Raw genomic sequence first — 13,400 nt, 5'->3', positions numbered from 1 at the left:
AAATAAAACAAGTAGTGCAAAGTCATGCTATTAGCAAAGTACAAACAGCTGCTTATGTGTTCTTGAAGCAAAAGTCAGGAGACACCTCTTAAATTTTATTTGTAAGGTGAATATCTTGAGTTGACGGCCATGTCACAAATATGAGGTGCTTATGATGATTCACCTGATTTTAATCCTCTACACAGACCTGTTAGATTAGATTACATACCAGTTACTCTGTTCTAAATATCACTTTCACCAGCCTCAAGACATTGTTACAAGATTTACAATCTGATCATAAACAATCTACATTTTTGAATGAGTGCCAAAATTCACCTCTTGAGCTTCAATTTCCCTTGCAAGGTGAATTGCCTGACATCTGTATTTCAGGAACACATTGCAAATGGCAATAATATCAAATATATGGTTATAATCAGCTACAGTAAACTATTAAACTACAGTGTCACGGTTCTTACTTTTCTGCTATGACTATGGCTCTTAGCTGTCATTGACTTTATCTCATATTTTTGTGATGTCCAGTGACAACATTTTGATTTTCTCACCAAGGATTTCAGTCAAAGTTTTTTAATACTTATTTAAAAATACACATTGATGCAAAACCTGTTCTATTAACTTTACTCTTTAGCAAACCTCTACATTATTAAGCATCATTTTCTCTTTCTCTACTTCTCCCCAATTTCTTGCATTTTTTCCTTTTTTTTCACTCTTCCCTCCACATTTCTTTTTCTCCACCCACAAAGTTCTCAGCTTTCCCTGAATTTAAATGTAAAAGTTTAGATTTTCTTATATTTTGCGGTCAGTTAAGAAGTTTCCTACTTCTTATTCTGTAGAAAATGCCGGCATGTTACTGCAAAGGTTGTTGTCATATTAATTTTCAGAGTGAATTTGAATAATATCTAATCACTGACTCTGATTTTTATCCTTTGTCCCTAATTTTTTTGGTGTTGTCCCATTAGTAAAGAAACTAAAATCTATGTATCCTCATTTTTTTCTTTCTCTCTCAGTTGCTGTCTTTCCTTTGACATCTATCTGTCTATTTCTCTCTCTCTGTCAATTCCTTCCGCTCTCTCACTCTCTCTCTTGCTGTCTCCATAATTATCCCTCATCACACATCTTTTAAACTTTTTTTATTTATAATTTTGCTTTGCAGCAGCTATGTACTCCTACCTAATCTATTTTCTATGTATCAAGAATCATGCTGGCACACACTCTGACTTAGGTGGATCACCATTATTAGCAAGCTAGCCTAGAACTATCAGTGGGCAGCATTCAGTCACAGTTTGTCTTCATCTCATTCTCAGCATGACCATAGTTAAGTAAGGAGGATCCTGTAAATGGAATATTTAATACTGATAAATGCATAATAGACCTTTTTTCTGAAGAAAGAAAGAAAATAAAAAGGATGCAAAAGAGAACCATTCAATAATCCTCCCAACACACCACACCAGCAGCTGCAATTTATGTAGCAATCAGTTATTTCCCCACTGAAAGTCAGCCAATCACTGTGTTAAATTTGAGGATTGTATCTAATCGAGACCAGACTAGCAAATACTACATTAATAGGCAATGCCCATCTGGAAGACTGCTCAGACTGACATAAAAAAAGATAAAAGACAAAGCAAGCCATGCTGTAGGCATAAAAATAAATTTCAAATTATTAATCTTTGCCATATTAACTGTGAGTGGGAAAGGAAATATTTTCAGAATCAACAGCAAACCAGACATTTCTTTTCAGGCTCACAGCTAATGTGGACAGTAGGATGCAAGATGTTAATCTGTGGCTCTCCCATTCAAAATAGGACAGGTGGCAACCCTACCTCTGACTATTTAAACTTAACTACTGCCAATCTAACCTCTCGCATTTCCCCCTCAGCATCTTCAATATGGGCATATAAACTTAACTGCCTCAGCCATTTCAATGGTACCTGAGTATAACTCCTGCCTAATACCAAAAACGAAAATGTCCTTGTTTCTTCTTCCACTATGCTCCAGTGTCCATTGTTCTATTCTACTTTATTATCTTACATCCATTCATGGATTTATTTCCTTTCTCCATAAAACTTTTCCTATCCCTCCCAGCTTATCCAACTTTTCTGTTTTCTTCATTCTCTATTGTTCTGAACCTTCAGTAGTTACATTACTTACTCCTTTACATGACCACTTTTTGGTCATGGGTATCATGTCTCCCAACTTTTCCTTGTTCTCCCTCTCTCTCTCTCACTCTCTCTCTCTCTCTTTCTGTCATGCTTTCTCATCTTGTCCCCCTCTAATATGCATTTTTCAGGGCTCAGGTATGATTACTTTTCTTTGACCATAGCACCTTGTTAGCATGCTGTGCCTGTCCACATTATATCCTTTACCTGAGTAAGCTTCTGTCTTATTCTTAAAACAGGGGTGATCTCACTAAGGTTGCTACTGAGTCTGCAGATGCCTTAATTAAAAAATTCACACTTCTCAGCAATCACCTCTTCTCCAAAAACTCACACATAATTAGCAGGTGAGCAATTTTCTCCCAAATTGCTGTAAACACAAAACAGTAAAATGCTGTGTCTTTCGGCTTTTCCCGATTAGGGGTCACCACAGCGGAACTCCAGTCTGCTAGTGATTGGCAGTTGATTTTTACGTGCCGAGTTACCAGCCCTGACGCACAACCTTCAATGAAGGTACACCCATTCATCCATGTCTCCACGCAGAAGATGCTCTAGCTGAGAATCGAACCGGACAGCATCTTACTGTGAGGCAACAACGCTACCGCAGCACCACCATGGCGGGTTAAAACACAAAACAGTAAAATAAGGTTTGTTATTCTGCCCTAAACTAACCATTCAAAGGTTATTGAAAAAAACTAACATTGTGAACTTAGCAAATGTGAATTAAAAACAAAATACCAATCATAACTAATGTGTCACCTCTGTACTCTTCAATTATAGGTTGGAAGCAAATTCCTCAGAAAGTCAGTTTTCTGAATGAAATTCAGCTATGACTGCAAGTATTAAAGTACAGTGAAATTATCTCAGCAGTCTTATCTTCCTTCAGGATCTCACCAATGTATTAAGCCATTTATACCTTATCATACTTTAAAATTAATACAATAAAACATTTATTATTACCCCTTAATCCATCCTTCACACACAAAAAAAAAGACATAAAAATGTGATGAATGAAATGCATGTCATCCATTTCTCTAACAGCTCCCCTGTTGCTCATCTATTCATGTGTATGCGTATATTTATTTATTTAGTATTTATTGACTAGGTATATTGGCTTGTCAGATAGTCATTTCCTCAATTATTTTCATAATTAGGGCTAGAGTGGGAAAAACCACTATTGACAAAGTTACCACTCAGCCTAGAGATCTTCCTATCCTCCAAGATCTGCACCATCATAGACAGACCTGCCTTTATTTCTTAGCTTACAGGGAGGAAAAACATGCTTAGATATTGTAAGGAATGTACCGTTTTCTGGTGATAAGGCAGTGGAGCAGCTGGTGAACAGTCATCATACTGCAAATGAAGGTGGATGACTATGCACCACCCTCCATGATGGCATCTTTGTCATTCCTAGCATAAAGAGGTGATGTGTTCCAATTCAGACTGCCTACTCGAGCCAGTTACTATCTTAATTCCTAGTCCAGGTTCCAAAGCCCTTCTATCCCACCAGTGAGAGATGAGCATAACCTTGTCATCCATCTCTTCATAAAACAACTGCTACAATGCAAAATCAAAGCTGACTCATCAGGATCATATTTCATAGGTGTGTACTAGGCTAATGGCCCTGGAACCTTTACAAGCATGGCCCATAGGATTACCCTGGCATTGTGCCACCCGACCTTAGTTCCCAGTGGATCTGTCAAGTAGAGCCACTGGAATGATCCCTTGAGTGAATTTTCTATTTCCCATCCATTCATCAAGATTTCTCTTGAAGAGGGCCAGTGAGGTGCTCTATTTGACATGTATGGGGAGCCTTTTCCATAGCATGGGCAGTCTCTGGGTTATGAACCTGTTCCTCCAGAGTAGATAAGTCGGTCAAGCTAATGTAGATTTTATTTGCTTTTAGAAATTACTTTATAAAACTTTTTGGACAGAAGGAATTACTAAGGCATTTACATTTATGTACAAAAATAACAACATGAGATTAAAACAAAATCAGACTCTTGTAAAGCTGCTGTACTGTATTCACTTCAGCAAGGTTCACTACTGAATATTCATTGCAAAAAGGAAATGGAATCTAAAAATTCTTCTCAATGCTAGTATTCTGTTGACTTTGTTGCTAGGCTTTCATTATTTCTGAATAAAATGCAGAAACTTAACAGCCACCAGAAATGAATAAACCAAGTGAAAATTATACTTAACATGAGGAAAAATGAAATGAAAAGAAAGTCGCACTATTTTTTTTTTTTTTTTACAATTTTGATAATGGCTTCCAAAGTTCTGGATACATTTTATCTGTAAATGCTCAGTTCATTCGGCCCTGAGAATTAGTAGGGGCCGTGTAAAAAAGAATGATGGAACACTGTGTCAAAAGCCTGAAAATCTTTATGTATGGGCATAACGAAGCAAAGATGATAAATATAATTGTTAACTCAATAACATCACATGTCATGAGATTTGACAGCAGAGAGGTAGAGGTCATAGGTAACCTGATTTGTCATACTGATTACTGTCATTAAAAAGATTAGAGACTATGCAACATCTATTATAATATTGGTGTGAAAATGCAACTATTTCATTGATTGCACTCTAGAGCCCTTGCATTATCATGGCCATTAACACACATACATACTAATCACTGGAACTTCTGAGAAGCAGAACTGATGATCTATCAGTGAAATGACTGTTGTCTGTACATCATAAACGTAATCTTTTCATGGCCTTTGAAAATAAAATTATTGTGAATAAAAAATGAATAACATTGTTTTAACTGTGTTTAATTCTTGACTATATTCTTCTTACATAAAAAAAAAGAAAAAACACTGACTGCTACAGCTCCTGTTTTTATTTTAATTATTTTCCTTTTTTTTTTTGGTTCCTTTGATACTGCCTTGAGCAATACAATATTATACCATCATCATCATCAACCCCCTTTTTCCAGTTTTCTAGATAGGATCGGGTGTCGTGTCAACTGTCATCATCTCTCTCAATTCAGTGCCACTCTCCTACCTTCCACACTAAGGCTTTACTGTCATAGGTCTTCTGTCACACGATCCATCAGCCTCTTTGCCGAATGCCTCATTTTCTCTTGTTTTCTTCCCAAATATTCTTCATCAGATTGTCTTCTGATTTTCTGCACACTGTGCCCAAATCATGGTAATCTGTTCTCTTTGACCTTGTCTGAATTGGAGCTGCTTTAGCTTTTGCTCTGATGTCCTCATTTCTTCATCTGTCCCACAGTGTGTATCCTACCACCCATCTCAGGCACAATATAATACTAGTATGGTATTATACCATAGTCATATAAATGTAAAGAGGGGTATTCAGAACGAAAAAAAAAGAGTGCATTAAGTGAAATATTGCACTGAAGGATGATGTGTAAGGATGGTATACTACAGAGACACTAAGTATGCTCACACCAGCAGGAAAATAGCACAGTATCCATCATTTGCAAATAAATGCATAGTGACATACAAATGAGGTGTCAGCATGCTATGAAGAACCATCACCTATGCAAGTAATGATATCAAGCATGATGGGATGGTATAAATGTATACAATTAACACAATGAGCCCATCACCTATGCAAGTAATGATACCAAGCATGATGGGATGGTATAAATGTATAAAATTAACACAATGAGCCCATCACCTATGCAAGTAATGATATCAAGCATGATGGGATGGTATAAATGTATAAAATTAACACAATGAGCCCATCACCTATGCAAGTAATGATATCAAGCATGGTGGGATGGTATAAATGTATAAAATTAACACAATGGGCCACAGTGATCAGCCTGTCTGAACATCATCATTTTTCAGTACAGAGGTATTGCTTGTGCTAAGAGACTATGAGTAGCCTAGCTGATCAACATAAGTTAGTGGCTGCACTGAGAACCATTGTCTACAACATTGTACCACCCTACACACCATAGAGGGGTCCACCAGCAGCTGAGATAAAACCACCTTGAAAACTGCATTGATGACCTGTTCCCTAGTAATGGTCGGGGGATTGTCTTATGTGGTATTTCCTTTGGCCTATCGGAGGAGAGTGGGTGAAGAAATTGGAGAAGAACCTGTCAGCATAAAGTTTGGCAATGGCCTGTGGTTTAGTGTGGGTGATACCATTTACAATAAGTTCTGCGAATTGTTGTGTATTTCCTCTGAGGTTACAGACAAAGCTGTAGAAAGCATTGTGATTGTCCTTTTCCTGAGAAGCTATTATTTCTTCACATTTAACCTTTGAAGTATTAATTAAAACTATTAGCTTTCTGTTTAGATTGGTCAGGGGGCTTTTAGTATGCATGGCTTTGTTCCTCCTACACTTGGGCCAGAGTATTTTTTCTTTTGCTGTATAACTGATTGATACTGTGATTCCACCAGGGTGGCTTGTCTTTTGAGTCTGTCTTATTGGTAGTTACAGTTCACTCTATACAGCTATCAATATGGGTGAGTAGAGATTTTATAGATAGCTCAGTGTATGCTATGGTGTTTCCTGGGTTTGAGGGTGCTTGGAATTTAACCAAGGTTTGGCTTAGTACAGAGAAGCTAGCCTTGTAATAGTTCCTAAAGGTTTTTGTTTTTTCTGGATGCACAGGTTTAATTTTTTTTTCAGGTAATACTGCTTTATGGTCAGAAGATACTACCTTGGGTGAGGAATGTATGACCACTATTTTTTGAGTACAAGGTCAAGCATGTCTGTACCCTTGTTAGGATCATGGACCAACTGTTCCTGGATGTTAATATTAACATCATTTAGGAATTACTGGACTTGTATATTACAAGTGGTGCAGGATTCTCAATCTGTAGAGAGGTAGTTGAGATCCCCCTTGAATGTTGTATTGGGTTGAATGGTGTGGGACGCTTGTATATTGAGAGAGGTAGTATGAGTTTCCCAGGACATGGAGGGGGACCTTTAGGTTGCAAGGATATAGTACGACACCCAGTTTATGATAACTTGCACATTTATGAGTTCCAGTGGATCATACACTTTAGCTAGTCTGAACGTGAGATTGTTTTTTTAATATAGAATGAGACCAACTTTAATTCCCTCCTGTGCAGTAGCTGGTCTAATGGTGTGAAAGTCATTATAACCTTGCACTGCTGGGGTATTGTCAGCAACTTTAAATGATATCTCAGTTACTACACAGATGCCTACACTTTCCAGAGAGAAGAAGGCTTGCAAGAAGTTGAGCAGTGCCAGCTTCAGATATTTCTTCATAGGTTCAGTTAAGTCAGTAGGTTTTAATGTTTGGCATTGCCTGTGGGGGTGGAAAAGGTCTTTGTCAATATCCAAAAGCCTAGATGGGATAAGTGCAGACAATCCCTGGCAAATCAGCATGGTCTGCCAACCATGTCCTCCAAAGTCATCAAATATTGTACTCCTCTGGACTGATACCAGAACATAAGCTAATTGGTAAAATCAATAATTTTCTGTTAGTAAAGTGACGTAATTATTGCAGAAGGCAGGATGCTGCTCAGTGCTAGGCACATAATCAGTGAGCTTGATCATATCTCGCTTAGTATAGTCAAGGGAGGTACATCTCAGGTCATTATAAGTTCATAGGTTCATAGGTAGGTACTAGGCTATCTGCCTGAGGGCATTTATAAGCCTAACCAGAGTTTGTCAGCTTTCGCCACCCCATTGATTAATTAACTAAGCCTCTGTCAAGAGGAGCCAATGAAGTGATCCCAGGGGTGTATTTTCTGTTACCCATCCACTCGTCAAGGATTTTCTTGAAGAGTGTAAGTGAGGGGCTCTGTCTAATGTAGTTAGGAATTTTGTTCCAAAGCATGGGGAGTCTCTGTGACAGGAATCTATCCCTGCAGCATGTTCCATTTATTGTTGTGAAGAGGTTTAGCTCACTAGAGCGAGTGGCTCGCAGTGACTTGGATTTCTTTAGGTGGAGCATATCCATCAATTCTGAGTTGGACATGGCTTTGTAAGTCAGACAGATATCACCTCTGAGTAAGCAATATGCCACTGAATACAGCTGGAGTTTTTCCAGTTGGGCTGCATAGGACATATGTTTGAGGCCAGTAATCCTCTTGGTGAGGTACTTTTGTGGTCTTTCCAGCTGTTGAAAGTGTCTTGTGAGGTACATCCCAATGGGGCATTGTACCTTATGATGGGTCTGATGAGTGATGAGCAGAGGGGCACTATAATTTCTTTATTTCTAGATGTGAAGCCTTTAGTAATTAGATGGGGTACATAGAAGGATTTCCTAACTACCTTGGCAATATGATTGTCAAAGGAGAGATTACTATCTACCTGGGTCCCCAGATGCCTTATTACCTCTTCTGTATTAAGGGGGCTGCCACCTATGTGGTAATTCATGGGTGTTTTGTTTTTCCCAAACGGGATGACCATGCATTTTTTGGCATTTAGCTTGAGACCATGACTTTGACATCAGATATCCGTCTCAGTAAGGCCCTTTTGGAGAATGTCCATGTCAGCTGGAGAGGCAATTATGGCTTCCAGTTTGCAGTCATCAGCAAACTTGGTTAGCCATAGTCCTCCTGTATTTGTCTGTGCTTCTGAGAAGTATATGCTGAACAGTAGAGGTCCCAGGACTGAGCCTTATGCGACACCACTTGTGACTGGTTTAGAGTCGGACCTGGAGCACGCTATTCTTACCGTGTGAGTTCTGTCTGTAAGCCAGTTGGCAACCCATCTCGTGATGTAGGGGTTTATGTTCAGGCTGGTGAGGTTTTACTATAATTCCTGAGTGGGGAATGGTGTCAAAAGCCTTGGCGAGGTCAAGGTAGGCTGTGTGAACTACCTTTCCCTCATCTACGGCCTTGGTGACTGTCTCGAAGAAGTCAACCAGGTTTAGTAGGCATGATCTGCCCTTAACAAAGCCGAACTGAGTCAGGTCAAGTGTTTGGAGGTTCCAAATGTCTTTGTTAATGAGTTCCATGATGATGCACTCCATAGCCTTGCACACCAGGCTAGTCAGGCTTATGGGGCGATAGTTACCAGGGTCAGTTGTGGCCCCTCCTTTGTGGAGCGGAATAACTGTTGCTGTGCACCATTCTATGGGCACGTAGACTGTGGAGAGGCTAAGATTGTACAGTGTGGGGGGGTTAGTTCATTCTGTAGTTCATGCAAGATGCAGCCTGGGACACCATGTGGCCCCATTGACGCTGTGCGTTTGGCTTTTAAAAGGGCTGTTTTCACCATGTGTCTGTGATTTCCAAGACACTACACTTTCTGGTATTATTGTGGGCCCTTTTGGGGGTGACGAGGGGTGAGGTTTGCACTGAATCTATCTGCCAGGATGTTGGCAATATCAGTAGGTTCAGTATATTTTGTCCTATTTTGCACTAGCTCAGAGCATATCTGCGAGTTGCCACTTAGATTCTTGACATAGCTAAAGAAGGTTTTGTGGTTATCTTTGGAATCCTTGGCTATTTTTCTTTCGAAGTTAGCCTTGGATGATTTTTATGAGGGACCTTAGTTTCTTACTGATACTGATCAGGGATGTCTTTACTTCTTGGGATTTGCTTTTTTCTGAACTAGTTTCCTCCTTCTGTTGTATACCCTGCTTATGGTAGGGGTCCACCAGACTGATTTCCTTCTCTTAGGGGAGTGAGTCTTGGTTTTGCTAGTGATAGCACGATCCATGCATCCTTGTAGGTGCTCATAGAGTGCATTTGTAAAGGTTCCTGCATCTTGGACACTGTTATCCTTTAGCGTAGGGGCTGTGAAACTTACCACCTCTGTCTTAAGTAAGGTGAAGTTTGCTATAGAAAAGTTTTTCACTGTGGTTTCCTTGGTTGGAGGTGGTGTGGTGTGGACATCCAGAGTGATTAGTTTATGGTCTGATCTAACCAGTGACGGGTTGACCTCCAGTGCAGAACACCTGTCGCCCATGTTGGTGATGACCAGGTCCAATATGTTTTCACCTCTGGTAGGGGAGTTTACCAGCTGATCCAGGGCATTTGAGTTGATAAATTCCAGGAAGCGCTGGACCTGGGAGTTTGTACTTGAGTATTTTTCCCAGTTAACGGTAAGGTAATTGATATCACCCAATATCAGATTGTTCGGTAAGACCTTCATGTTTTCCGGTGTCTCCAGAAAGGCAGAGTGGTGGTACTGGGTCATGGAGGGTGATCTGTAGCAGGCCACAATTTGCATTGCAGATTTGCTCGGTGTTAGTTGCACATGGATGATCTCTGATGTATCATGCTGCACCACTAACCTGAAGGTGTTAGTATCCTTTATGAATATGGATACACCCCCTCCTTTTGTGTTTCGGTCCATGTTCTGTGGCCGAAATGTGTAGTATGAGTTGTAGCCCAGTAGTGCTGGGGTGCTCTGTGGAGCCTTGAGCCAGGTTTCAGTTACTGCACAGATGTTGATGTTCTCCATACAGAGGAGTGTTTCAAGTATGTGCATTGTGAGATTTAAACTCCTGGCGTTGAGTAGAATAACCCTCATATTTTTATTTGTGCTGTTTACGGAGGTGGGTTTGACTTTTAAGCCTTGCCTAAAAAAGACAATATAGGGGCAGCAAGAACCTTGGCCTGTATTTGAATGCCTAGGGGTGACAGGTGCAAGCTATCTCTTGCGAAGCATCGAGGCTTGTCGAGCATGTCGTCCCAGGCTGACAGACACTAGATCCCTTTTGAATGACACCAGAAGCTTAGCCAATTGTTGAAATTTATCATTTTTTTCTTTATACTGCGGTATCATTCTTGATGAGGGCAAGATGCTACTCAGGATCAAGGTCATACCCGCCTGTGCTACATGATCAAAGAGCTCTTCTATATCTCTTTTCATGTAGCCCAGGGAGGTATGTCTCAGGTCATTCACACCAACATGAACAATGACAAAGTCATATTTGTACTTGTTCAGGAGTGACGTGAGTGCTTATGTTATGGGGTGGATTCTGGCTCCCGACAGGCAGCTAACAGTAACCTTCTCCTTGTCCAGCCTAGTGAGTGGGACGTCAGTGTGCCTGACTATAGAGTCACCTATCATTAGTGTGTTAGGTATGTTAATGTTATTTTGCCTTAAGAGCTGTGATTGTGCAGCACACTGATTTTGTGTTTTATGTGTTGTCTGGTTTGTTAACTTAGACATATATATATATATATATATATATATATATATATATATATATATATGTATATATATATATATATATATATATATATATATATATATATATATATATATATATATATATATACACACACACACACACACACACACACACACACACACACACACACACACACACACACACACACACACACACATATATATAGCCCCCTACCTAGTCTGATCAGATATTTTGTGGTTTGATTTGATATTGTTTAGTGAAGCTGAACTTTCTGGGGGGCTTCACCCCCACACCCCCCCGTAACAATATATTCTAACTCGAGGGTAGCACTACAGTGGGGAACAGGGCATATACCTGCCAGTGCTATTTTTCAGTCAAATGAATTTTCAGTCATATGGGTTTTCAGTCAAATGAAGTTTGGGTCATTTGATCTCAGTCAAATGGGCTTCCGTCATATGAACTTTCAGTCATATGTAGTGAACCCATATATATATATATATATATATATATATATATATATATATATATATATATATATACATATACTCTCTTCAAGAGGAATCTTGATGAGTGGATGGGAGATCGTAGGTTTACCCCGGGTATCACTTCTGTGTCACTGTTAGACAGAGGCACAGTATACTAACCTCGAAAAAGGGCATAGCAAAATAAATTTAAAATGGGTGGCGAAAGCCAAACACATTCTGGCTAGGCTTATAAATGCCCTAGGGCAGATAGCCTAGTATGAACCTATGAACCTATGAACCTATATATATATATATATATATATATATATATATATATATATATATATATATATATATACAGAAACAACTACTATGTGTGTGTATATATTTCAGTTATGTGTAATAATATGTTTAGTCACGAGATGGCAGTGTTTTCTGGTGGACCCTTATGGTAATACGCTTGATGTAATTTCCTGTTCCTTGTGCAATGTGTTTCATGACATTAACAAAAAATAAAAATAAACTCAGTTTACACTGCAATCAGGCTGTGTAAGTATCTATTTGCTGTGCCCAGAAGACGTTTTTCTAACATGTTATGGGCCCAGAAACATAGACACCCTGGGACCAAGATATAGTGAGAGATAAAGTAAGGAGAAAAACGGTAAAAGATGGCTATGGACACTTCTTCAACAAAGTTTCAGCAGTGAATCTGATGGACTAGAACTACCAGTCTTGGAAATTCAAGACAAGGATGCTTATAAGAGAAGGTATGTAGAAATGTGTTAAGAAGTCAAACCAGCAGAACATCAAAAAGCTCAGAGCACAATCTCCCTATGTATAGATGATGATCAAATTATACATATAAACAACTGTGAAACCTCTAAAGAAATGTGGGAGGAACTGCCAAAAGAACTTGAAAGAGCTAATATCAGTAATAAACTCTGTGTAATTAGAAAACACTATCAGACCAAGCTGATGAAAGACCAAGATTATATACGGCATACTTTAGAAATGGTTGAAAGGCTGAGAGATATTAGGGAGAATATAAAAGACTTTCACATTGCAGCACTTTTGCTTACTGATCTACCTGAAAGTTAAAGACATTTGTTATGGCACTTAATGCACGTCCAGATGACGGAATGACATTAGAGTATGTTAAAGGTAATGTTGTGAATGAATGCAAGCGCAAGACAGAAAGCATAAACAGTGAAAGTATGTCCAGTACAGAGGCTGCTTTAAAGATGAAAAACAGAAATAAAACAGCAATATGCAGCTAGAAACATGTAGATGATTTTTGCGTAAAAAAACAGACACTTAAAAGGAGATTTCAGAATATGGAAAGCTAGAATGCAAAGACAAGCAAATCACAGCAAGCTAAGAATGTCAAAGAAGAAGCAAAGGTTACTTCAGACACTGAGTATGCATTTGACTACAAATGTGGTGCCTCACCTGTGCAGACATGGTGTGTTGACTCAGGAGCTACAAGTTACATGACCAATGACAGAAATTTCTTCAATTAACTAGATCAAAGTAAAACAGAAAAAAAAAATCACCACAGCTAATGGGAAGGTAATAAAGTCAGAAGGAATCAGAGACGGTTTTATTTACTGTGTTATCTCTCAGAATATTACCTGAAAGATACACATGAGAAATTTTCTGTATGTGCCTGATCTTGAAAGTAACCTATTGTCAGTGAAGAACCTTACAAACCAA

Source organism: Protopterus annectens, chromosome 8.part1 (genome assembly GCF_019279795.1).
Source record: "Protopterus annectens isolate FY-2018-M chromosome 8.part1, PAN1.0, whole genome shotgun sequence".
Taxonomy (NCBI): domain Eukaryota; kingdom Metazoa; phylum Chordata; order Ceratodontiformes; family Protopteridae; genus Protopterus; species Protopterus annectens.
The sequence above is the reverse complement of the archived record's forward strand: the minus strand, read 5'-3'. Positions refer to the sequence as shown.